The sequence below is a fragment of the Muscardinus avellanarius genome, assembly GCF_963383645.1.
Source record: "Muscardinus avellanarius genome assembly, chromosome: 2".
NCBI lineage: Eukaryota > Metazoa > Chordata > Mammalia > Rodentia > Gliridae > Muscardinus > Muscardinus avellanarius.
In genome coordinates, this window is record NC_137787.1 from 182,755,942 (window position 1) to 182,783,835 (window position 27,894).

Consider the following 27,894-nt stretch of genomic DNA (forward strand, 5'->3'; position numbering starts at 1 on the left):
ATGACAACCCACTAGGTCTTATCTCTTAAAGGTTACACTGCCTCCCAATAGCAAGGACAAAGCTTTAACCAGGTGGATCTTTAGAGGACGGTACATATCCAAACTGTAACAGGCCACTAAGAAATAAATTGGTGATCTGGGGACATTCAGAGGGATTGTAAGTTCCCATGTGTTTTCTAAGATGTCCATACCAGTTCTAAACTATAATTGATTAGACACTCTGTAGTTATTCTTAAGACATAATGCCCCTAGCTACTCTATACATATTCAAAGGGATTAAAAAGTCTCCCAAGATCTGGATATACTCTTCTCAAAACCATCTTTCCATATGGCAGGATATAGGAACTATTCACTTCCATGGTAGACCACAGAGTTTTCTTATACATAATTTCAGAATATAGTCTTGAAATTTTCTATAAAATTTCTAGTTCTGATACTTTGTTTTTTACTCTTAATGCCAATTTTATATTTATATAATCTATAGAATATCCTCATCATTTCACAAGACAAAACTAAACCTGTATAAAACAATGCATTTCAATTATTATAGACATATTATCCCCCACTATTGGTAGATCCAATATTTTTCAGTCTCTCATGTATACATTTTCCTATGGGATATAGAAGAAGTATGCCTACAGAGGGACCATTGTAGTCAAACCATTTTCCAAATTCTATCCACTCTATTTCTTATTCCAAATCCATCCCACAAAAAATAGCCCCTACCCTGAAAGAGTTCAAATGTAAGAAAACTCCAATTCCTTTTTGTGGGGAGCCATTAAGGCTTTCTCCTAAAAAAATATTTCTGACTCAGCTGACTGTCCTTTGCCCAGAGTCAACAAGGTTTGGGGTCATGGAAAGTTCAAACTAAAAGGTGTGGGAGAAGATCAGATGGTGATGGCACGAGGGTACTGATTAACCTATCTGTAATATATGTGCTTTGCATTGGTCTTTATTGTATTCTGGTGGTGGTAGCATGAGGATATTGATTGACCTGTAACTATAAATACCTCTGGAAAAACAAACCCAGTGTCGGCCCAATAGAGAATACTGACCCAGGAGTAGTTGTCGACCAGTAGAAAATATTGACCCAAGGGTCGGCCAGTAGAGATAGTGGGCTGGCACCCCCCACACACACACACACACATTAGAATAAATTAAATAATCTTAGAATAAAATTCTTAGAGTTGAATTCTTCATCCTCATTCCTCTCTTCAGAACCCGTACTTTTGCCAGCTGGCTCCAGCACCTTTTTCCAAACTATGTTTCTTTTATTGCCTGAGGAAATTTCATTTAATCTTTAAGTAACCTAATTTGTGAACCTGCTGCTTTTTTAGTGATACCCTCTTCTGATCCAATCCATAGCTGTAGGTGTTAATTATATGGTAATAATTTACAATCTATACTTCACACACTACACTCCTCCTGAGCTCCAGACCCATGTATGACATTTAGCAATGGACTTCTCAACATGGCTTTCAGGGCACTTCATATTCAATGTCTTCAAATTTTAGCTTATGATCATTTACCCTTAGACCCAATTCCTACTACTCAAATCCTTCTATATACAGTTTCCAGAGAAATATACTTAAAGTGTATTCTCAAATTTGACCATGTACTTAGCCTTTACAGCCAATTTTCCAAATCTGAACTATTCCACCTACATATGTTTTAAATCCATCAGCTTAACTCAATATCCATCACCATCACCACCCCATCCAATTTAATCTTCTCCCTGGACCACTACAATAATCCCTTGAAGTGTCTATACTCACCCACTGGAAGCCAACATCTTGACATCTACAACCACAAAGCTGATCATGTCACTCTCAAATTGAAACCTGCTCAGTCTCCTATTGACCTTTTGAGTTTTGTATGCCTTTAAGAAACCATGTAAGGCCTTGTTTGAAGTCTGATCTCCTTAACAGGCCCTACAGTGCCCGATCTCTCCAGTTTCATCTTATCTCCCACTTTTCACCCACTGTGTCCCAACCAAATTGGCTTTCGTTTTCTCAGCTAGTCTATTTGTTTATCCCATTCTAGGTCTTCACTCTCACTGCCTCCTCTGATTATATTTTTTCATGTTTCTTCCCTTCTTACCAGCTTCAACTTAAATAACATTTTCTAAAAGATATTGTGTCAGGTCATTTTTCCAAAGTTGTCTATGGTACAGCATTATTTATATTACTATAGGTATAAATAGTTTCTGGGAAACTTGCCTCTGGGACACCAAGAAGTGAAGCTCTGTTTTCCCTCTTCTTGAATCTGGGCTAGCTTAGGACTGCTCCAATCAGAAGTGTATGCTGCTATGTACTTTCCAGAGCCAGGTTATAAAAGGGATGCAGCTTCTTTATGGCTGATTCTCTTTTGAGACCCAACCACAATTCAGAACCTTATGTGGGTATTCTAGGCAGTAAACCTAGCTACCTAAGATCCCAGACAATAGTCAGCACCATGCACCAGACATGTGAATGGATGTCCTTCAGATGATTCAAGTCTCCACCCCATTAGTTCTTTACTGAATTCCCAGACATCAAGGACAAGAGGCCTGTAATCCCATTGTTCTCGTTTGAATTCTTGACTTACTGAATTTTTGAGAATGACAGTTCTTGTCTGAAACTTCCCTGATTGGGTGGGGGGGGGATCTATGCTTATTCTTCTATGAAACTAGACACTGCTGTTAGAGACACTCATATCTCTCTTATAACTAAGTCTTTAATGTCTACCTTGATTACATAGACATCCAGATCTCTCTTTTAACAAAGTCTTCAATTTCTACCTTTCCTTCTACCTTGGAAGTTTGATGAAGATGTGGATTCTCTCCGCTTTGTTCAGTTTACTACTATATCCACAATATAGAAGTTCAATAAATAGCTATTAAATTATTGAATCAAATTTTACTAGACATGATTAAAGAAAGAACTCAAAATGAGAAAAGAAGCTAAAATGAGTAACAAAAAGTATGGGTGATATTTTGATGAAATATTTTAGTAAAAAATTAAGATGAGAGACTAAAGCTCTGCATTAGAATTGCACCTTGCTGGCATTTATTTGTATTTGTGAGATGGGAGGGAGCAAAAACATAAATAAGATGGGGTAATAACATACATTTTGACATAAAGCAGAGTTGAAATCATAAAATTATGGAAACTGGAGAAAAATTAAAAATACTTTGGTAAGTTAAAAAGTCATCCAAGGTTTTGGAACATAAAATATTGAAGTAAAACTTTCACTAGAAAAATAAAAGAGGGGGGTCACAGGGACATGGAAAGTAGGAACCAATATAAGAACCCTGATGTCAGCACCTCTATGTAACAAAATGCCAAATGTACTCACATAAAAATGAGGCCAAGGCACCGAAAGAAACATCAAAGAGCTCTGTGATTCAGTGCTTTCTTCAGAAGCAAATTTGCAAACGTTGTACTGAAACTGAATTGGATAGAGATCCTAATGCCCTAATAAATATGGCAAATCCAAATTAATAATATAGATTTCCAGGAAAGACAGATAAAAAGGCATATACATATGTTCTCCAAAGAAATTTTCTCCAAAGGTCTTAAGTTCTTCACATCTGATTTTTTTCTTTTCCTAAATTTTTCAAGATTCTATTTCTCAAAATATCTATATTTTAAGATTTGTAGTGGACAATTACACATTTTCAAAATTGATTTAATACAGCACTTAAAATATGAATGCAAAAAGAAATGGATGTGTATGCAGACCTTACTTATATTATAAAGAAAACTCTAAATAAAGAAATTTTATGGCTATTTAAAAATCTCTATGGCATTGAGAAATAGATAAATGAACATAGATACAGTATAAAATCTGGGAAAGAAAATCAACATTCTTCTGCACAAAGGAAGAGTAAAAAGGTGCTCCAAGTATAAGTGCCAAAACAGAGTCAAGTTTTAACTAATATAGAAGAGAAAGCACATAAAGTCCCTGTAACTGCACTTCAAAACCAAGAACTCTGAGATAATAAAATGCTCAGTCAAATGGGCTTGACAGAAAGATTTCTACAGTGGATACACAAAATACCAGCAAAGCTTCACTGTAAGTGTATGTAAGATACAATATAAAGCAAAGGTAATCCAAATCCCATTTCCCATCTACTTAGGTCTGAAATATCAGCAAACAGAGAGAGAGGACTTTACAGATTGACAGTCCTTAAAGATATCCATGTAATGTGTTCTTTTGTGCTGGTGCCTTTAAACAGAAAATAATCTAAAATCACACACCAAAAAAGTACCCAGGCTTGTAGACTCAATTCAAAAAAATAATTTCTCAACTGCCCAAATCAATCTCACAACTCATCTAATCTCACTCTAATTTCCTAGCTTCAAAACTCAGTATTCATTTCCCCTTGTGCTACTGTTCAGCTCACAGATCTGACAACATAAGCTATCACCAACTAAAAACCCTGCCCAGCTACCCATCGCAAGGCATCAACAGCAAACCTCCTGCTACTACTTCTGGCTACACGTGACCCTTCAACTTGGGTAGTTGCCTACCAAGTGCAGGGAGCTCCTAAGGAAGATGGTGTGCCATGTTCTGCTAAGAACAAAAAGAACAATAAAACATCAAACATTATTATAAAAAAGAATTTGGGGGATTTTCTCTCATTTTTCTTTTTTAAGCAGGAGTCCAAATGATTTTCTGTAATGAAAACATAAAGAAAATAAAGATTTATCTTTCTGAAATGGGGATGTATGCATCTTTTCAATATAATATAAGTGCAAGAAAATCTATCTAAATTTTGTCTAAGTTATGTTCATTTTTCATGAATATAAATTTCACCATCTTTATTTCTCAGTGGGTACGATCAATCACATAACTGCATAAGGTCTTTAGTTTAAACGATCGTGTTATTAAATTAGCAAGAACACAAATAGGCAAGAATAGCAATATACTTGTTACTATATATGATTTCTAAGTTAGAATGCATGCAATAATTTGTACATTGTTTGAAAATACTGTTATCACATAACAGGAATACTGCAAATGAATGTAAATGTCTTTTCATGTCTTTTAGCTACGCAGAGCACAGCTACCTAAATAAATGATCTTCATGGTTTATAATTACCAAATGCTATATTCCTTTCTTTTAATTAAAGTGACTTCCACAGAATAACTAGTTTGTTTCATTAAAACAGAACAAAACCAAAAAGATTAACATAAAGACATGACTTAATTCTTCATGATATCAATCCTTCCTATGAAATAATTTTTATTCTGCAGGCTATCAACCAAACCTGTGAGAGTCAGAAGTGTCTGTGATGGAATGCTCCAAATTTCCTTACATCCATGGTGTCCCAAACACAACAAAGGCAGATTTCGAGACGAATTTATTCCTGGCTCCAACATGCAAGTTTTCAGATGCATTCTGTTTGTGCATAGTATGCTTCTGCCATCTACTGGACAAATAATATATTTCAGTTGCAGTCATTTTTTGCATCCATAAGAATCAATGGTGATTAAGCGGAATTAACCAGGCACTTTAAAAATGATTTCTCTAGGCTCTACCACATCTGTAAGCAGAGGAAACAGACTATCCAAGACTTCTGAGAAAAATTTCTTCCACCATTAGAAACCTTCAGGAGTGCCTGAGAACCTTTTCTTTATAGTCCTATTACTTTTTCCAAAAGCACTTATATGATGCAAAGGTGCTTGTTTCAAATGTGTAGCATCCTAAGGAGACAAAAGGAAAATTTCTGGATTTTCAAAAGTTCCAGACCTACACAATAGCGAGAAAAATGCATAGTCAGACATAATTATTAAAATTTGCAGTACACATTACTTCTGGGTGATGATTAGTTCTCACTGTTTTCCATAAACATAATCAATTTAATAATTTCTCTTTTATTCTACAAGTGAAGTTTTTATGTTCTTTGTACATGGAGAACACTTTTAACATTTTGCAGTGTTTTGAATTTACAATAGCATTTAATATTGCAATTCTCTGAACTTAATGAAATCAAAAACTTTACCTCACCGGAAATTCAGGTAACAGTTTCCATTTGACTTCATCTGTAAATTATTAATTTTTAGCAGAAAAAAAAAGCAGCCTCCAGTGATTCCGTTTCCTGGTGGCCACACGTAGTTGCAATCCCATCCTTTGACTGGCTGGGCTACAGGTAAAGGCTTGTGTCTGACATTCTCTCCTCAGCCAAACTTTAGTCATGCTTCTCTGAATTCTACACCCAACTACTCCTTTGTATCACCCAATATAGCACTCGATTCTATCAGATTGTTTCAGCCGAAACTCTCCACTCTATCTGATCACCCTTGATATCTGATCACATTTCTCATTTCCTATTATCATGTCTGATCACTTTGGCCTGCCCTCTGCTACAGTCCCATTAATTGGTTTATCCCAATGCTTCATTTATTTCTAATGTTTCTTCTTAGTAATATTTCATCCACCAACGCCCCATCACCACCAGCCCTGCTTTTTTTGCTGTAATTCCTTCTTTTCCTAGTTGTATTTCAGGGTTGAACCCAATCTCTCTTCCCTACTACAAAATACCATGGTCGTGGTCCTTCCACCGGTACCTACAGTCACAAATGTCACAAGTAACTTCCTTCTTTAAACATCCCAACACAGAGAATACATACAGTCACTGACATAGTGGTTTGACTTATAAGTTTTCTGATTTATGATGGGCAAAAGTCTACTCATGCAACAACTGTGTTTTTCATTTTCACTATATTATTCAACAAATTATGTAAGATACTCAACACTTTATTATGAAATGTGTTTTGTGTTAGATGACCTTCCCTAGCTGTAAGTTCTTCTAAGTGTTCTGAGCATGTTTGAAGTAGGTTAGTCTAAGCTACGAAGTCTAGCAAGTTAGGGAATTATACACACTTTCAATTTACTGTATTTTCAAGTTAGGCTGAATTTATGGCAATCTAACTCCATGATAATGTAAAGAGCAAAAGTAATGGGGTAGCCAGTCATGGTGGCGCATGCTTGTAATTATAGTACTTGGAAGGCTGAGACAAGAGGAACCAGGTTCACGGTCAGCCTCAGCTACTTAGGGAGGCTCTCCACAAATTAGTGGGACCCTGTTTCAAACTAACAAATAAAAAAATAGGGGTGGGGTATAGCTCGGAGGTAGAATTCCCCTGGGTTCAATTCCCAGCAACACAAAACCTACTCTCCCTAATATGTGGAAGCTAGGGAGAAAACGGGTTATAGGAGGAACTCTAGGTGAAGAATGAGATACTATAAATGAGCAAATAAGGTGACCTGAGGGGAAGGGAGGGAGGAAGAGAGAAATTCTCTAATGCACATGATGTACATTAACAAACATATCAAAGTCCATCACTAAGCCAAACATGACAAGGAGGGAGAGGGAGGGGAATAGGTCTAGAATTGGGTAAGGGCTAATTGGGTGATGTGTACATAGAGCTTCCACCATCTTATACCCCATTAAAATGTATGACTATAATGCACCAATAAAAATAATTTTTAAATAAAATAATCAAAATTAAAAGCAAAACAAAAAGTAATGGGATGTCACTTCCAAGATTCAATTATAGAAGGCTTGACTTCTGGCTTGCTGGGTCGGTCTCTCTCTCTCTCTCTCTCCCTCTCTCTCTCTCTCTCTCTCTCTCTCTCTCTCTCTCTCTTTCTCTCTTTCTCCAGTCCCCTCTCCCACCCCATGGCTTTTCTGCATTGCTGAAGCAAGGCTCCACCTGTAACCTGCCTCTGTGCAGGTCATTGTACTGGGCTTCTGATCCACAGTACAAAGGCCCCTGGGAAAATGAATCTTAACCTGGCAAATTAAAAATTGAAAATAAATTTTAAAAAAATGAAAGATGCAATACACAAAAGTACTGAGCAGCCATCTTTGCAAAGCACAGACTAGGTGAGTAAGAAAATTAGTATTGACAGGGAAGTAATATAAAGATGAATGAACAGTGAAGATCCGTGTGGTGGATATAAATAATAATGCCAATGTGAGAAAAAAAGCTCAAAGAAGAATCTGTCCCCTGAAGAAACATTGGAAAAAAAGTTCATTGGGCAGACAGCTTTTGATATCGGCTTTGTAAAGAAGGCTAGAATTTCAAAAGGGGGAGAGATTTCTGAGTAATTGTTAAAACATGAAAAAAAATGTAGAGAAGTTAAGTAGAACATATTAAGAATGAGTGGTTATACATGAAGTAACACTAGGGACCAAATCTGCAATAGTCAAATTGGTGATAAAAGAGCCCTGAATGTCATCTGAGAAGTTGATATTTAATTCATTCTTTTTTTTAATATGTCTGGTGTATTAATTGTCTAAAAAATTTATTGATGCATTACAATTAAATATCATAGTGAGGCTTTATGTGTTAAAAATATTAAACATACATGCACAAAACTTTGTGTATTTCTCTCCACATTCCCCCATTACCCATCTCTGCCTCCCTACATGAGTTAGTGAAATTGGTAGTGATACCATCACATATTGTCATAATGTTATTTGAACTGTTCCTTCTTTGGTCCTTTTTTTTCCCCTCTCAAATTCCCTCTACTACTCTACAGGCCATTCTCTGCATCATTAAACAGAAAATTCACAAAAGAAGACATAGAAATGGCCAATAAATACATAAAAATATGTTCAATGCCTTTAGCAATCAGGAAGATGCAAATCAAAACTACAGAGATTCCATCTAACCCCAATCAGAATGTTTTACTCAAAAGTATAGAAACTCTTCTGCACTGTTGGTGGGATTGCAAATTGGTGCAGCTGCTTTGGAGATTAGTGCAGAGATTCTTCAGAAAATTAATAATGGATCCACCATATAATCCAACTATTTCACTCCCGGGTATCTTTCCACAAGGACTGAAATCAGAATATCATAGTAATACATGTATTCCATGTTTATAGGAACACAATTCATAATATCCAACTTATGGAACCAATCTAGGTATCCATCAACAGATGAATGGATTACAAAATTACGGACTACTCATCAATGGTCTATATTAGGACAAATTTTGTCATTTTCAGAAGAATAAATAGACCTGGAGAACATTATGCTAAGTGAAATTAGCCACCCATGGAAACTGAAAGGTCATATGTGTTCTCTCATATGCAGAAGCTGAAGAGTAATCAGGATACAAGAGAAACTCCAGATACTAAAGGAAAAACTCCTGTGGAGATCAGGAGGTGGTCTAAGGGAAGGGGGGAGGAGAGAGGAAGAATAAATGGAAGAATCACTTCCATTGACATTATGAACATATATGAAAATACTAATGTCAATGTCAATATCCTATTTTAAAAACGGGGAGAAAAGGGAGGGAGCCAGGGGAAAGCCAGCCAAGTGCTGTGTGCATGTATTTCACCATCACTGTGAACCATATTATGATGTGAGAATAAAATGCATCAATAAAAGTGTTTTTAAAAAGTTTCTTAAAGCCGGGAGTGGTGGCGAATGCTTGTAATCCCCGCGCTTGGGAGGCGGAGACAGGAGGATCGTGCAGGTTCACAGGTTCGAAGCCAGCCGCGCTGGCTTAAGAGACCCTGTTTCCAAATAAAAATATAAAAAAAAAATAGGTCTGGGAGTGTAGCCCGGAGATAAAAAGGCTTCCAGGAACCCCAGTACCACACACACACAAAAATGTTCCTTATGTTTCCTATTTTCTCTTTAGCTTCTACACACGAGAAAAAACATAGCATTCTTAACTTCTGATACTGACTAATGTTACTTAGGCAAGAATCCATTGAAATTGTTGAAGTAGAAAGCTGTGATGGAATTACTTTACACCAAAATGAACAATGGGTCTAGATACTTTGAAGAAACATTGCAAAAGACTTAGAAGGGGACCATAAAAAATCCTGGATGATTTAAAAACAAACTGCCCATAAGGACGTCAGTGGGGGCCCACTAAGATCCATGGCCAAAACCGGCCAGCAGCCTGTTTTTATACAGACCTTGAGCTATAAAGCATCTTTACATGTTTAAGTTTGTAAAGCAAGCAAGACAAATTAGGATACTTTAGACATCCTACAAAACCTAAAGTATTTTTATCTAGTGGTTTTCCAAAAAAGTTTTGCAAATCTCTGGTCTAGGGAACTCTATTTCAGCTTCTGTATCTAAGAGTTTTGTACTTTTCATGATCTTTTGACCTGTTTACACCTGTGTAAGTTGTATATAACTGATAGCAGGACAAATAATTCTCTTATATAAGCATGCGATTCAATTCTATCTGATGGAGAGACTTTTTTTTTTTTTCCTCTTCTTTACCCCTGGGTATCCTGCCCTTGTTTATTAAAAAAAAAAAAAAAATGTTGAGCTGGGCGTGGTGGCGCACACTTGTAATCCCAGCATTCCGGAGGCTGAGACCAGAGGATCGTGGTTCGCGGACAGCCTCAGCTACTTAGTAAGGCACTTCGCAACTTATTGAGACCCTGCCTTAAAATAAAGAATGAAACACAGAGCGGGGGTATGACTCTGGGTTCACAGAGTCACAGAGAGGTAGAATGACTCTGGGTTCCATCCCCAGACCCACAAAAAAATAAAAAATAAAAAAAGAGTTGGTTTTACTTCAATCCACAAAATAATTTGATGAGCTAGATGTCTTTCTGCTCTTTGAATTAACTTTTGAACTGCTTTTAACATCTAACTGGTTACTTCATTAATTCATGAGTTATGTAAAATATGTGATACACATTTAAGATTTATTCTTTTTCTAAAACTTAACAATATAGGGAAAAGATGATAAATCAGAGACCAGTGAAACTGACTCTGAGACCTACAAACTGTAGTGTAGTCTCCATAAAGTCACTGCGCTCCAGGGTCCTCTAGTTGAGCAAATTCAACTATTCTGAAGTACATACAGAGGGTAAAGACTAAGTAGGCAGTATAGTGCTTTAATTTTTAATCTTAATGCTATTTGGGGGGGAGTATCATGGAATAAAAACTATGCACAGTTCTATGGCATAGAATAGCATCTCTCCTACAAATGATCAACCAAGAAGGAATTAGATGAAGGGAGGGTGCCACCTAATAAAAAATTCCAGCATAAAATTTGGCTGAGGCAAAGAAAGGCAAGGTATAGGAGGAAGAATCTTGTAGTTAAAGGCTTCAACAAATTCCTTCACAGTATGTCTTGCTAAATGCACCATAGTGTGAATATTGTAATCTTCTCCTTTATTGAAAGGCACATAACAACTCCTCTTCCGTGCTTTCTAGTGTGCTTTTAGACCAAAATACCCTTTCTTCCCTCAAATATTCTTCCTCCTCACCTCTTCAAGCATTTTTTTTTTCCTCATAACTGCTAAGAATCCTCTCTGATAGTTCTTCCTCAATGGACTTTGATGGCCAATTCGAATCAATACAAAAAACAGCTTTACTCTAAAACAGAAAGATTTTTGTGCTTGAACCCTGGGTAGTTTGATATTTTAGTGTATGGGAACAATAGTAGCAAAATATTTAATTTTTTTAAAGCTTGGCTATGTGTCATTTATTTATTTATTTATTTATTTATTTATTTATTTATTTTTGATGATACTGGGGTTCCTGGAAGCCCTTCTACCTCTGGGCTACACTCCCAGACCTATTTTTACATTTTTTATTCGTAAACAGGGTCTCCTAAGCCAGCGCGCACAGCTGGCTTTGAACCTGCGTGATCCTCCTGTCTCTGCCTCCCAAGCATGGGGATTACAAGCGTGCGCCACCACACCCAGCTAAAATATTTAAATTTTATAAAATAAATAGAGCTTATTTTTTCTATTATAGAACTCTTATTATATAGTTAAAACTGCTTTTTCTGGGTAATAAAAATGTAATTAAAGGAAAAGAGATAAATTAAAAAGACATGATGGTAAAAATGTATAAATCAGCATTTTATGGAATATAAAAGATAAAACATGATAAGTGATACAAAAATTACTCTAATATGTCAAGCCTGGTCAACATACTGGTAGTTATAACCAAATATCATAGAATAGCTCTTATACCAGTTATTGTAGACATGAGAATTCAGGTTGAAAACTAATTTGAAGGACTATTGTAATGTGACTTTTATTAATGAAAAGAATAGTAGTCATGATATAAAAATTTTGAGACAGTGATTAGGAAGCTTCAAACTCCTCCCTCCTTAAGTTTTTGAAATGTATAATTAATTTTTGTAGAATATAGTTGCCCTATTGTGGTATAAAACATTAGAACATATCCTTCTCTCTAATTGCTCCATTCATAACTAAGTACAAATATTATATGTCAATAAAAATAATAATGTGAAAGAGAAAACAGAGTGACAATTTAGAAAATTTTAGTATGAACTATATACTAAATGAAGAAAAAAGGCTAAAAACAGTGATTAGGGATAGAAAAGGAAGGATGAGAAAGTAATTTTTACCTATACCAGAGATAAATCTTATGGTTTGGGATACTTAATTTCTCTTTCACTTAGTTCTAGAGTGAAAATCAAGGAACTTTTCTATATTTTTATTCTTGTATTTGAAGAATAACAACAAGGAAGATTTTATGTTTATATAACTTTTATGTTTTGGAATATACTATGGAATATTCCTTGCTTTTAGAACAACTATTCTATATAGCAAAATATTGTCTAATATTAATCTCTGAAGATTGCATATCATCATTGATGTTTTTTAAATAGGCATATGGGTAATATATCTCTTAAAGAACAGCCTACAACCATAGAATATCTTTATCAATAGAAACTAATCACTAGGGATAGACAGAATAAATCATATTTTATTTACTTTACCAATCTAAGTTTGCAATATCCATTTGTAATAATGATACTGAAAATAAAAGACAAGATCTCACAGTTTCTGATATAATTATCTCAATACTTCCTTATTTTGATTTTCATCTATGGCCAGAAGAAAAAGGATTTTAGGCTCTTAAACTCTCCTATGCCATTAAAATTAAGTGCATTTGTTTAAAAAAAAAAAAGAGTTTAAACCTTTTAGGCCAGACATGGTGGTGCATGCTTGTAATCCCAGGGCTTGAGAGGCTGAGACCCGAGAGTCAGGATTGCACAGGTTCGAGCCAGCCTCAGCTACTTAGTGAGGCTCTCAGCAACTTAGGTGAGACCCTGTTTCCAATTAAAGTATAAAATAGGTCTGGGAGTATAGCCTGGAGGTAGAAAAGCCCCTGGGTTCCATCCTCAGTACCACACACACAAAAAAAATTTAAACCTTTTTAAAACCTGATTCTATATTGCTTACTGAACCCTCCCTCAAAAAATCATACTTAGAGTCGGTAAGTCCCCATTTCTTCCTTCTTCCTTTGTTATTTTGTAGAAAAATACAGCTTCATTTGTAAAAGAGCAATATTAATATTTCTAAGAAAATAGATTGTATTCTGATGCTTGGCAACTCTATGGAAATCAGCATTCAGTAGAATGAATAATATGAAACCTAGTTTCTGGACCTGCTTCAGGCAAAATATGTCAAGCAGGCAATCTCACCTCAACTCCCTGGAGACCAGGGTGAGAATCTGACAGGGTAGAAACCAGAAAGCTCATTACCCTCAAACTGAAATATTGTTTAGACCCAGCCATTACCCATTCTCTTTAAGAAAACTAAGACCCACACCTGGGTGACAGTTAATTCTTTTCAAATAAATTTGTTTTTACACAGATCCAGTGGTGAAGAAATGATTAATCTTCAAGCAAAATACCAAGAAAAGGCAAAAACATGCTTTTTTTTCTACCTGTTTTAATGAACTAAACATTCCGTTTGGGTGTACCACAAACCCTTAGCTGCTTTTGAGTGGCCTGGAGCTAATATAGTGACATACACTCAAAATTTTTTTCATTGAACTGACTTATTACAGTTCTTCAGCATAACCAAGAATGCACTTCAAATTAAACCATTTGACTACTGTGAGAACTAGAATTTATTAAGCAATATTTTCAATGTAAAAAAATTGAAAATGAATCCTAAATATTTTCAATGTAAAAAAATTGAAAATGAATCCTAAATGCATTATTATTACATTTTCTTAACAGACACTTTATATGATAAAAAGAATCTCTTCAAAGGTCTTGCATGTAATTAATCATAAGTATTTTTTCTAGGAAATCTACTTGTTTCTAAAACTACAATACTAAATGAATTTTTTTAATCATATGCCATGGCATTTAAATTTTAAATCTGTAAACAGAACACATAAAATTTGCCTATTTCACATATAGTTACACAAGCCAATGCCTTCAAAAATTTTATGCTGGCAAATCTTTACTTATCTGGCTGAAAATCCTCTTTTGTGCAGAAGAAATTTTTATACTCAAGAAACAAATACTATAGTGTATCAGAGGCACGTCATATCTCCAAAATTAAATTTATTTTTTAAGACTTAAAGAAGTTTGTTAAAAAGATAGAAATACAGAAGACAATTAAAGCCCCATGCCATTCAGAAATGGCACTGGGAGTGGCAATTTGAGTCAATACCCTTAAATTTATTTTTTAATTAAGCATGGAGCTTAATATTTTCAATTACTTAATATAAGCCTTATATTATCAAATCATTTAATGAGCACATTTTAATTATATAGTTTGTCTCCCCTTTTTTTCATCTTCCATTTACTTAGCAAATGAAATGTTGGATTATTTATTTGAGACTTAATCAAACATTTAGGATAAGATTTGGACAAAACCAAATATTTCCAGATTGTAGAGAAAAAAAAAACATTTGGCTTTGGATTGGGGATTGTTGGGTGCATAGGGAATGAATAAGAGTTGGTTTAAGAATACTTCATTGAGCCAGGCGGTGGGAGACAGAGACAGGAGGATCGCACAGGTTCAAAGCCAGCCTCAGCTACTTAGTGAGGCTCTCAGCAACTTAGTGAGACCCTGTTTCCAAATAAAATATAAAATAGGTCTGAGAATATAGCCCGGAGGTAGAAAGCCTCTGGGTTCCACCCCTAGTACCACCATAAAAAAAAAAAGAATACTTCATTGAAGTTTGAGATCTATATTATTGCTAATTGGCCTGTATGAGCCTTGATTTTCTCATCTGCAAAACAGGGCAATAATATAGACCTTGCAGACTTGGCAGGATTGAAAGGACTTATCACATAAAGGAACAAGCACATGTAGTTCATTGTTAAATGAATGGGTGAATGGATAATTCTTTTCTGTTTTATTTTCCTTCTGATATGTACACAATAGAAACTTGACAAAAAATGATTGGATTTACATGCTTTTATTTGAAAGGGAAATATCTTCTGGCTGCTGACTCAGATGCTTGGAAGTAGTATATTTTACCAATAGAGAAGGAAACATTTCAGCTCTGTTTGCCTCCTTATTTTTGTCTAGATCATACTTTAATTGCAAAATCCTGGTGCATTCATATCCAGTCATCTGACATTGCTGGCCACTGGCCACTGGTATCCAGGACAAACACACTGACCAGAAAAAGAATTCTAAGCAAATATGCCTGGCTGTGAACTAAGCTTTATCCATTACCATGTAATAACACTAGAATCTCAAGATGACCTTCCCTACAACTCACTACAATTCTTGGAACAAAATAAATCAAACAGTCCTACCTTTTGATGTCAGATTTAACCACATACTACAACTTCTATGACATAACAGTCAGTTTTACTTATTTGAGTTTCAAATAAAAAGGCTTAGAGATTTGGCCTGAAAATCATGGAATCAGAAGGCCAAATCTTGGACTTTCAGCCCATCTCCTGGTTACTAGGTTCTGAACTTGTCATTTAGAATGTTATCTGTATAGTAACAACATAACCACCTAGCATGTCTACCTTACACAGGTATAAATATAAAAAATGTATTACATAAAGAATATAAAACATAAAAACAGTGACACTTTCAAAGGACCACACAGAAATTTAAAGCAATATTTGATATGAAATCAGTATGAAACTTTACTCTCAAAAAATATGTACATCTATCTTCTTCTAAAAGGGAATAGCACAATGTTTGTCCTGCATTACCAAAATATCAACCAAAACCACATTAAAAAAAATAAATGAAAAGAAAATTAGTATCTACTTGTGTGCATTGCCTACCAGACTTCTTTAAACACCTTTTTCTCAAAATGAAAGTAAAACAGCGCCGGGCGTGGTGGCGCACGCTTGTAATCCCCGCGCTTGGGAGGCGGAGACAGGAGGATCGCGCAGGTTCGAAGCCAGCCATGCTGGCTTAAGAGACCCTGTTTCAAAAATATAAAATAGGTCTGGGAGTGTAGCCTGGAGGTAGAAGGGCTTCCAGGAACCCCAGTACCACCAAAAAAAAAAAAAAAAAAAAGAAGAAAGTAAAACAAATCTGATAGAAAATAGAAAGATGGTTTGCTATAAAAGAGTAAGGTACAAACTGAGCCAGAAAGGAGAAAACTGAATCAAACCCTGGCAATTTGCCAATAATTTACCTTGATTATCATATCAGATTAGGAAAATGTGATTCCTAAAAATGCTACTACTGTTTGCTTTGCCTATAGCACCTAGGTATTCAGTATCCATGGATATCCTGAAACCAGTCTTCCATGGAGGCTAAAGAATGATGACTCAAATATGTGTGTGTGTGTGTGTGTGTGTGTGTGTGTGTGTGTGTGCGCGCGTGTGTGTGTTAGGCTCAATTATTCTAAGATCCTGCTAACCATAAGATTTTAGCAAACAAAAGTGTATATGAGCAAACACACACAAACATATGTGCGTGCACACACACACAAAGCACCTCTTCTGCTTACTGAAAATTTACTAGAATTTTTTATTACTTTTCTCTCTTTTCTCTGCAAACCATATTTTTAGCAGATAATTAGTAGAAATCATAATTGGCCTCTGCTTTGGGGATATGGCTACATCTAATTCTTAGCAAAATGCTAAAAATATGCAGATGAGAAGTGTTTAATTTTCCAAGTAGTGAGTGCTAAGACCATTTTAAGAATAGATTTCACTAACAAACAGGAGTGATTTTATATTCCATTTCTGTTTCCAAATTTTTAATTGAAGTGGTCAGTGTACTTCAGTATGAAAAGCTTAACATTTAAGCTATATTTATTCGAACAAGATTTTTAAAAATCTGGTTTTGTTACTGACTGTATAGTAAATATTTCAACATAAGGATGCATATTTCAAAACTGCTTTCACAATATTTTAGGGATATCAAATATTTTAAAAAAATAAACTAGAAGCCAGGCATGATGGTGCACACTTGTAATCCCAGAATTTGGGAGGCTGAAGCAGGAAGATTGCAGGTTCACAGCCAGCCTCACCTCCTTAGAGAGGCCTTTTGCAACTTACTGAGACTTTGTTTCAAAATAAAAAATAAAAAAATAGGGCTGGGGATGTAGCTCCGAGATAAAATGAAATTGTACCTAGGCTTAAGCCCCAGTACCACAAAATAAATAAACAAACTTGGTAAACATGTTCAATAAATAAATGGGCAATGGTATGTTTTGATACAAAACCAAAAAGTTAAAGTACTGAAGATTTTTTTTCTCAACTGAAATCACTGTCATATATATTTTTTCATCAGCTTTACATATATATGCCACCCTTTACTTTGGTGTATTGGCAGGAATGCTAAAAAATACAACTAGCATATAGATCAACATTGACTCTTCTAAATATTCTCAACATTGACTCTTCTAAATATTCTGAAACTCTTCTTCCAAAAGACAAGCACACTTTGCAAAAGCCTATGTGTTTTTAATTTACTACAGTTGAAATGCCAGGCTATATATATTCTCGGTTCTGGTCAAACACTATGGAAATATTTAATGGTAAAGATAAGCCAAGCATTTCTAGCCAGTTGCTTTGAACCGAGATCAATACAGAGTAATGATGATTTAGGATGCTTCTTAGTTTAACTTAAGTAATTTTCCCTTTTCTACTTTGAGATTGTAAATCTGACTAATTGCTTCACACTCTCCAGAACTGCTTCTTCTTGCTAAGTATAATTGCAATGTCTGGATTCTCCTACGCCCCAAGTAATTTTACGAAGGGCTTACCTACTGGTCTCATTATACTTCCAACTCTGATGCATCAGCCCCCATGCTGTTATTTACCTACTTCCATATACTTGATAAATTAAACCCAGGCATTGTTCAATTCACCCCTTTAAGGCACAAATATCACAACTTAGTATGGATTAAATTAAACTAATAGGCATTTCCCTTCTTCTGCAGTTTAGTATGCATTAGTTGACTTCAACTTGACCACGGAAATGCCAAATACTAAAGGAAATGTAAAAAGGCTATTTGTGCAATAGATGAGTTTCTGTGAAGAGTATTCTAGGGTGATTTTTGAAGTGGAAAAGTGACTATCGTCTATCTTTGCTTAATCAGCCCTTAAATATAAAAGTGAGACGCATGGACAATAAAAAGGGTAGGGAGATCAGAGTGGTAAAGAAGTTACAAGTAATTGCCATTCTGTGCTAACACCCAATTGTAAAGCCAGTTATTTCTATAACCAAATAAAACTGTCCTTTTAACTTCAGCCCCAACAGGGTTTATTTTTTCATTTAGACCCGATTATTTCAGTCCCATTAAGAAAACCAATCCAATTTGATGAACGTTTCTGTGGCTTTTCTTCTGTGGGGACAATCCACAGGCTCTTTGCCAATAGCTCCTTGCCTCTTTGAAGTGGAGGGGGGTGTTATAGTTCCCTATGAAGATTTTTATCTTTCCACTGTTTTCTCTCCAGTAATGCCTTTGAACAAATTCATTTGCATCGCCACTGAAGTGTCACTCACCTGGAACAGTTCAAGAACAAATGTTCTCATCTTTTTTGTTTTATCTTTGGAACATTTCTCTGCAGAAAGAAAAAAAAATGTATGCTGACCCAAGTATATGCTGAAGAATACACTCTTTAGAATACAGGATGGAAAAGGTTTAAGTCAGCTCTGAGATTTGAATGTTAAGTAAAGCACAGCCTTTTGCAGGAAAACTTGCCCCTTTGGTCAAAGTTTTCGGGCATGATAGGGACATTTTGTTTTTCCCACAATATGCACCGATATTCTAACAAAAGTGGACATTTCTATCTTGGCTTTCTATCTTGGCTTGATGTCACTGTGGAAGAAAAATAAAACCAAAAAATTATAAGAGAATTTTCAAAACTACAAAATAGGTTCTTCTAGAAACACATATCCCTGCCACCCATAGTTGGGAGATTCCTTGGTGGGTGTGAAACCAGACAGTGCAGTACTTTGTGTCTCTATTAGCCATATACTGCTTATTAAAAACTTAATCCCAAAATTTAGTTGCTGAAGTAGAGACAATTTAGGGACCTTGTAGCTTGGGTGGGTTAGGGATTTAGGAGTGGCTTAACTAAGTGGTTCTTGATTGGGTTTCCTCACAAGGTGACATTCTGGATCTAAAGTTATCCTAAGGGTTGTCTGTGGCTAAAAAGTCCTTGTGGCTCTTGTGACCGTTAGCAGAAAGACATTGCTCACATAGCTGTTGGCAGAAACCCCTTGCTGCTTTTGACAAGAGCCCTGGATTTCTTGCCACATGGCCTTCTCCACAGGACTGCGCTATGTCCTCATGGTATGGTAGCTGCTTTCCCCCAAAGTGAGGAATCCAAGAAAGAAAGTAAGGAGAAGGTCACAAGGCCTTCTGCTTCAGATATCACAGGCTGTTGCTCCTATTTTCTGTGTGTGTGTGTGTGTGTGTGTGTGTGTGTGTGTGTGTGTGCATGTTGGTGCATTGTAGACATGCATCTAAAGGGGGTACAAAATGGTAGAGGCTTACATACACATATCACTTGTTTAGTCCTCACCAGTCCTACCCCAGTCCCTCCGCTCTCCCTCCTGCTCATGTTTGGCTTAGTGATTGACTTTGATATGTTTGTGAATGTACATCATATACATTAGGGAATTTTTTTCCCTTGCTTCCATTCCCCAGAAATGAGTTGCTAAGTCCAGTCCAAACTCAAAGAAAAGAAGTTAATTTTGTTTAAGTACTGGGGATTGAAGCCAGGGGCATTCTATTTCCAAGCTATACCTTCAGCCCTATTTCTTATTCTTTATTTTAAAGCAGGGTGTCACTAAATTGTAGAGAGCCTCACTAAGTAGTTGAGGCTGGCCAGCAAACTGCAATCCTCTTGTCTCAGCCTCTCAAGTACTGGGATTTCAAGCATGTGCCACTATACCCAGCTACAAAATTAATATTAACTTTGAAGCATTAAAAATTTTACACTTACCTACAGTGAATGCCTTTCTCACTTCCTAGTATTTTGAAAGCTGGAACAATATTGTAGTTGTGGTAGACAAAGTTTAGGACGATCTTCATTGACCTGCCTTCCAGTCTTCATACCTCTGTGTAATCCTCTCCTTTTAGTATGGTAAAGAATGGTGACTTGCTTCTAACCGATGAAGTGTGGAAAATGTGGATGTGCACAATATACGAAAGTTTGTGACTGAGCTTCTTTTCTGTTCCTGGCTTTGAAGAAATAAGCTGACATGAATTCTGTTTCCAGGGGAAATTTAATTCTGCCAAAGCTTCTGTACGCTTGGAAGCAGATCACTCCCCAGTCGAGCTCCCGGATGAAAATCTAGCCTTGGTGACACCTTGACCACAGGCTTGCAAAGGATAAAGAACAAAAAATAGTGATGGAGATGTAACTTTGAGGTAGACCTGTCTCTGTGTTCTATTTCCTGTACCACACAAAAAATTTTAAAGTAAAATGTCCAGATTCTTCTTGTCTCATTAGGTCATGACTTTAGGACAACCTCAAAAGAGAAATCAAAATGAGAAATGATTATATGCACTTATTTGTCAGGTGGACAAGAGATATTCCAGGTATATAGTATAATTTTTTTGTCAGCAGATGAAATGTCCCATGTCTCTCTATTGCATATGATAGAGAAAAATAATATGGCCCTAGAATGTCATTATTCTTTATAAAATTGACTTAAAAATAAATTGTACTTCAAGGCCCTAAAGGGGTAACATATACTGATACATATTAATCAACCAAAAATCCAGCCAAATTCATTGAAAAGACATCTCAGTTGTGTGAGTGCACGGGGGTTGGTAGCATTGGTAACAGACTTACTAAATTTCACTATTAGCCCAATTCTTCTCTCTTCCCTACATCTCTGCCCTTTGTAAGAAAGCCTGTAATTCCTTAAAATGTAGAGCATATCTTTCTGCCTCTCAACCTTGAGCTTGGCCATATAACTTACTTTGACTAACATCAAGTGGCCATACAGAACAGCATGCCAGTTTAGACAGTTCAATATATTTTCTCTTGTTCTCTCTTTGTGTCTTTTCCCAAAGAAGATGTAAAGAATGTGAGCCTAAGAACCAGTTAATCTAAAGATAATAAAAGATGCCTGAGAGTCCTCCCAGGCAACCTGCAGGCTTTCAGAGAAGAAGGAAAGTCATACTACCCAGCCTGAGTAAGAGTTGCCTAGACCAGTGAAGCTTTCCAACCCACACATCAGTTAGTAAAAAGTGATAAGATTGATGGTAACAGTGACCCTGCAATTCATAAAACCATGAGGCAACAAAAAGAAATGTGTGCTAATTTTACAGTCATACCTCAAATTGTAAAAGTTAGAGCTACAGAGCATGGTAAGTGCTCAATTAAAATGGAAGAGTTGCCTTGAGGAAGGAAAAATAGCAAATAAGATTAGGTTCAAGTGTGAAGGTATCACTAACAACATTTCTAGTATTTCTACCTTCTATGGGCTACTTAAACATATTTTAGGATCCAACTTTGATTTACCTATAATGTTTTTAAATAGACCTACAACATTCTTTTAAAAGCTGCATAGAATTCCATTGTGTGAATGTAACATAATTTAATCATCCCACCTTTTATTCCTTCTTCACAAACAGCATGTTTGAATTTATCTGCAATCTCTAACTTCAAACCTTTTTCAATAAGATCTTCACTATATTAAAGTTTCTTTTCCAAATTAGTACTTATAATTTATTTTCTTCAATAAAAGAGGTGATGGTTTTGAAAAAGTCATATTCTCCTTGGGTTTTAATCTATCCATAGACAGTGTAACTACAAATATGCTCGTACTTTGTCAGGTTATATTGGCTTTAAAATAAAAGTAAAATAATATTGAAAGAAATACAGGGGTATTTTTCTTTCTCTATTATGGGACTTTTGAAATAACTTCCAGACATAGTTTTCTTAATGGCCCTGGGCATGCCTCATGTGTCCATTAACACAACCTTTTCTGTGACAATGTGGCAGAAACTATCATTCTATTGTCTTTTGTTCCAATTCCCTGAGACAATGTGGCAGAAATGTTTGATGCCCGTCGGGCCACTTAAATGATTCTGAATATTGCTGGTACAGTTTTCCCTAAAGATATTTTTATGCAATATCATTACACTATGTTCGGGACTGATGTCAGAAATAGATTTACTATGCTCTGATTGAGAAATTGTTTTACATTTATAAGGATATGTCTATAAAAGTACAAAAATTAAGTGGACAATTTTAGTTTATGTGTGGTTAATTGATTAATCACAGTTTATTTCTGATTGACTAATCGATTTAAATAACATAGTTTCTATATCTTGAAGTATAAGTTACATAATCATAATCTCCATTTCCATGCCATTATTTTCACTCAGTGTAGCAGGCTATGAGTCATTCATAATCTGATATATAATTGGCTAGACCAATTAATCAGCAATCATCTGTTAAGCTATTTAGAAAACATTGACTCAATCAAGAAGCAATAGATTCAATGGTCCTGTATTACAGTTAGACTTTATCATTTATCATCAGAAAGCAGCAGATACATTATTACATTTCCTTTAAATTGGTGAGAAGTCAGTATTCAAGCCATTAAATAAGGTGTTAACACTCTAATTCAAAATTCTTCAGCTTAAGGGAATTGAATCAAATCTTCTAAAAGTGTAAAAGACTTTCTTCCAGGTAATTTTCTATTCCATTACCATATAAGATGCATAAGAGTAGAACTACACATCAAGTCAGCTTTTTTTTTTTTACTGAGTATTTATAGTCCATATTATTCTATGTTGTATGGCACAAAGCATAAATCAGATATTTTCAAATGTATTATTATGATTACCCCACAAGAGTCACATCTTTTTTAACTATGAGAAAACCAGAGAAAATTTTGACATTTTAAGCTGGAGAATCAATACTCAAAGTAAACTCATCCAGAAAGTCCAATGTGCCTTGCATTTTCGCCATAAAATCTAACCATAAGTCTTTACTGCACCAGTGTAGGTCTCTTACACATTTACATTTCCTGGGCAAATTACATTAATATGATGGCTGGAAAGAAGAAAGATTTGTAGTAAATTGTATACATTTTTTCTGGATTTAAAGCGATTGTGCAATCTGCATGCGACATTTAACTAGAGGCATCATTCAAACATCCTCATACTGGTTAAACGTTCAGGCTCCAGTCTAAAATCCTGGGTTGTCCAAATATAAGTATATGAACCTCGACAAGTTACTTATTTATGAGGCCTCGGTTTCTTAACTGTAAAATAAAGCTATTTTAAATACCAACACTCATATGTTGGAGAGATTGCTAAACAATAAAATTTGTATGAAGAACCTTTAAAAATCCCTAGACTTAGAGAAAAATACATGTTTAATGGTATTGTTATAATTATGTCTACAGGGTGACATACATACTAGCTAACACATATTCACTATAATTGTACCAGAACATGTAGTCAAAGAATAATTGAGGAACAAAGAGGAAAAGAGAAAAAATAAACTTCTAAATGCTGAAAGTTATGCAAGATCTATTGTTGTTTTATTTGTTTGGGTATAGATGTTTCAAAAATATGATACACAAGAGTTTACATCAACTAGAAAGGAATAGAAAACACTCATTCTATCTTTATAAACAGACAGGTAGTTCTAGGAAGCGAGCCCATGCAATAAACACTAAAGTAAGCTTTAGAAACAAACATTTAAATCTTCATTTTCCAAAATTGTATCTTTTATCTCATTTTGAAATAGAATGTACCCAGTAAATTTAAACTGTGCTTTGTTTCTGCCTCTCTTGATGCCATGATATTTGCTTACTGAGACACTTCTCCAGTCAGAGACATAAAACATGCACATTGCTTTCCAGAGCAAAAATCATATTGTCTCCTTAAATTAACACCCATCTCTCCAGCAGAGGGAGCAAATAAGGTTTTGCATTTTTATTTCTACAAAAAAGAACTCTTGAGTTACAATGTGCTCTTGGATAAGACATTTTGAATAAGAAGATATATTAAGGAATAAATTGGTAGTAAAAATGTATTCAAGTAAACTCAATTGCATAGATTAAATGCTCATAAAATATGCAATACTCAGGTGTAGGTCTTATGCTTTTCATATTTCTAGAGGCATGCCATCTGAAAATGTACATCTAAGTATTAGCCAAAGAAAAAATTGTTATTAATTTCCTGATATGATAAAATGCATTTTAACAACTAAGAGCTCTAGTTTTAGGTTTTTTTTTGTTTTTTGTTTTGTTTACCTGCTGCCTTTTAGAAAACTAATATTAGAAGCATGCCAAGTAAATGGTGGAAGATGATGTTTACACATATTGGGATTCACTGTATTTGTGAATTAATTGTGCAATATTTAATTCAAATTAGAACATCATAATTGAGTTATTTAGGCTTCCAAGTTATAATTTTAGACATTTCACCTCAAATCATTCCAATCATTTTTAAATAGCTTTACATTTTGAAGTTAACAAAAAAAATATTCCTAAGTGAGTTTTTAATCCTTCTTTATGTAGATTTTCTTTCATTTTAAGCTTATATAATAGTCTTAATAATTATTATTTGTTCTAAACTCCCCTAGTAAGGTCTAAAGGTCTGTTATAAACTTTGTGCATTATTTTCTATTCTTACAGCAGCACTTTTTTTCTTTGTGCTTAATACATTTGGCATTTATAAATTCTTAATACTTATCTCATAACTGGAACTTATTTATTCAAGTTTTAAGGTCAAATGTTATACACACACATACACACAAACATACACACACACACACACACATACACACGCATGCACGTGCAAATGTGTGCCTTAACAACTAAGAAAAGTTCCAAAAAAGACATCATTAGCATCATTAGGCAATTCTTGGTCGCATGAACATCAAAGAGTGTACTTACACAAACTAATGTGGCTAGGGCATCACTAGGTGGTATCTTATAGAACCAATTTGCATAGGTAGTCCACTGTGGACAGAGATTTCATGCAAAGCATGATTGTTTTTACATAAAATTATTATTTTTAATAATTATTTTTAAGTATAAATCTCAAGTATGACTTTAATTTTGGTATTCTTAAGACACTTGGCACACTTAGGAAAGTTGTATACTGTTGTTAAGATATAATCATAGCAACACAAAGATGCAAACAGCCATAAACACTATAGTACTTCTTACTTCTATTTTGACTAGAGAGATGAGAAAAAGCACGTAAATTTAGTTAAATACTTCACTCTGAGACCATCCATCAACATGATAGAATGCATTTAATAAAAAAAGTATCTTTAAGAGCTATTTGGTGGCTACACATATAATACCAGTATTTGCGAGACTGAGACATGAGGATCCCAGGTTAGCTGCCAGCCTCTGCAATTTATCCAGGCCTTCTATAACTTAGTGAGACCCTGTTTTAAGGCCAAAAATAAAAATAGTACTGGGGGTATAACTCAGAGGTGGAATGCTGCTGCATTCAATCTTTACTAGCCCCCAAATTATCACCATAAGTTGAAAGTTGTACCAGGACCCTCATTTTTTTTCTTTTGAGATGATTTCCATTATCTTTTCCCAATAAATAAGGAAAATAATGCCTTCTTTTCCAATTCCAAATATCTTAGAAAATTATAATGAAGATCTCAAAATTTAAGTCCCTTGCCTCATAACTGGTGTCTTCTGTATGTTGAAGAAGATATCAAGTCAAACAAATGACTTATTCTCAGTGATCTCTGTTTCCAAGCCTCTAAAACAAACCAGAAATGTGATAAGATCTCAACCTTCTGTCTCCTTCACCAGTATGTCAAACCATCTAATACTATGCACATTCCAAAGTATTCAGAATATATCTATGTGTTTCTATCTTTCTACTGCACTATCCTAGCCAGACACACAATCTCTCACTTGAGCCACTAACACAGCATTGTGGACTGACTCTTTCTAACCCACTCTGAACACCACAAACAAATTTAGTTCATTAAAATGAAGATTTGTCATTTTATCCTGTTTCAATCCCTCAATGATTTCTAATTACCCTGAGTATAAATCTGAACTTTTTTACATGGCTTATAGTAACCTTACCAATTTGGACTTGCTTAATTTTTTGGTTTGCTTTTCTGTCATTGCTATATGCTCTTAGAAAATTGAATCATTTTTTCAATCTTTAAGCTTCTCAATTTTGTCAACACTTGACCTAAGTCAGAGTTTCTCAATCTAGGCATTGCTGATACTGTGGGTGGTTAATTCTTTGTTGGGGGTAGATGTCCTGTGCTTTGTAGGATGGTTAGTGACATCCCATCCCTGGTCTCTTCACCCTTGATGACAATAGTAACCTATCCCCAGCTGTGATAACCAAAAACAACTCCAGATTTCATCCCTGGAGAAAAAAAGTACCTTCAACTCCTGCTAAGAACCACACTACCCTAAGTAAGGCCACCCAAACTATTATTTTATATATTGACTGTGGCAAGAGCTTTAAATAATAGCTAGCCACTCCACCCTCCCACAGTAGTCCAGCAGTAAATAAGTAGTCTAGTGTTATTCTAATGGATCAGCTATAAAATTCTTAAGCATCTGGGTTGCTTCTATGGTGTTAAAGTTATATAGAAAATGTCCCCTAAAGAGTTCATCTATTACTATTCAGGGTTGATATAGTTAAGTCATGAGAGTTGTAACCTCAGCAGTGAATAAATTCATTGTAATGAACTTATCTGGCTGGTAGCCCAGGTCAATAAGATGTGGCCAGAGAAGGTGGGTCCCTGTGGCTTCAGCTTGGGGATTATATATGGTTCCTCCTTGGCTCACTTGCCCTCACCCTCTTGTCTCTATTCTCCATGATGTGAGTATCACAGCCCATGTGCTCTCTCTTTCTCTCTGATACCCTCTGCCATGCCCTGAGATCCAGGTGCCAGCCTCATACTGACTGGTACCAGAGCAGTAATGTCATGGCCATATCTAAGTATAACCATGTGAGTCTTTGGAACTGTTTTGTGAGGGCCTTGAAAATGTAGCTTGAAAGGCAGATGGTAGAGACTGATCATAAGACTTTGGAGGGCAAAGAGGACTACATAGAAAAATAGAATAGAGTCATGTGTACTACACTTTGTCAAGAATTTATCTACATTTTGCCTGTATCCTCAAACTTTGTGTAAGGCTAAATTTAAAGATAATGGACTAATTAAATGGGCAGAGAAAATCTCAAAACAGCAAAGTGTCCACGCTGCTTTATGTTGTCTTTAATTTTCTTTTTGGCTTCTACATTGGTCAGTTTGACTACTATGTGACATGATGAACCTTTTCTCTATCTTGTCTAAAGGGGGTTCTATAAGTTTCCTGTATTTGTGTATCAACCTTTTGTTCTATGCTTGGAAATTTTTCTGATATTACTTCTTTGAAAAGATCCCTTTTGTTTCATCTTCTATTTCCTCTTCTATGCCTATTATTCTTAGGTTAGCTCTCTTAGGATGGGTCCATATCTCTTCAATATACAATTCATCCTGTTGAATTTTTTTTCTAAATTATTTACTATTCATTCTAAGAGTGATACTCTATTCTTCATATGGTCTAATCTATTGTTGATAGTTTGTATTTATGCCTTCACTTCAATTATTTCATCCTTTATTTCTTTCAGACTCTCTCTAAATTCTTTTTGGAAATCTTGTATCATTTCTACTGCTAAATTTCTGATTTATCTTTCAGGAGATCTCTGTAATTCTTTGTTGTCAGGTTCTGT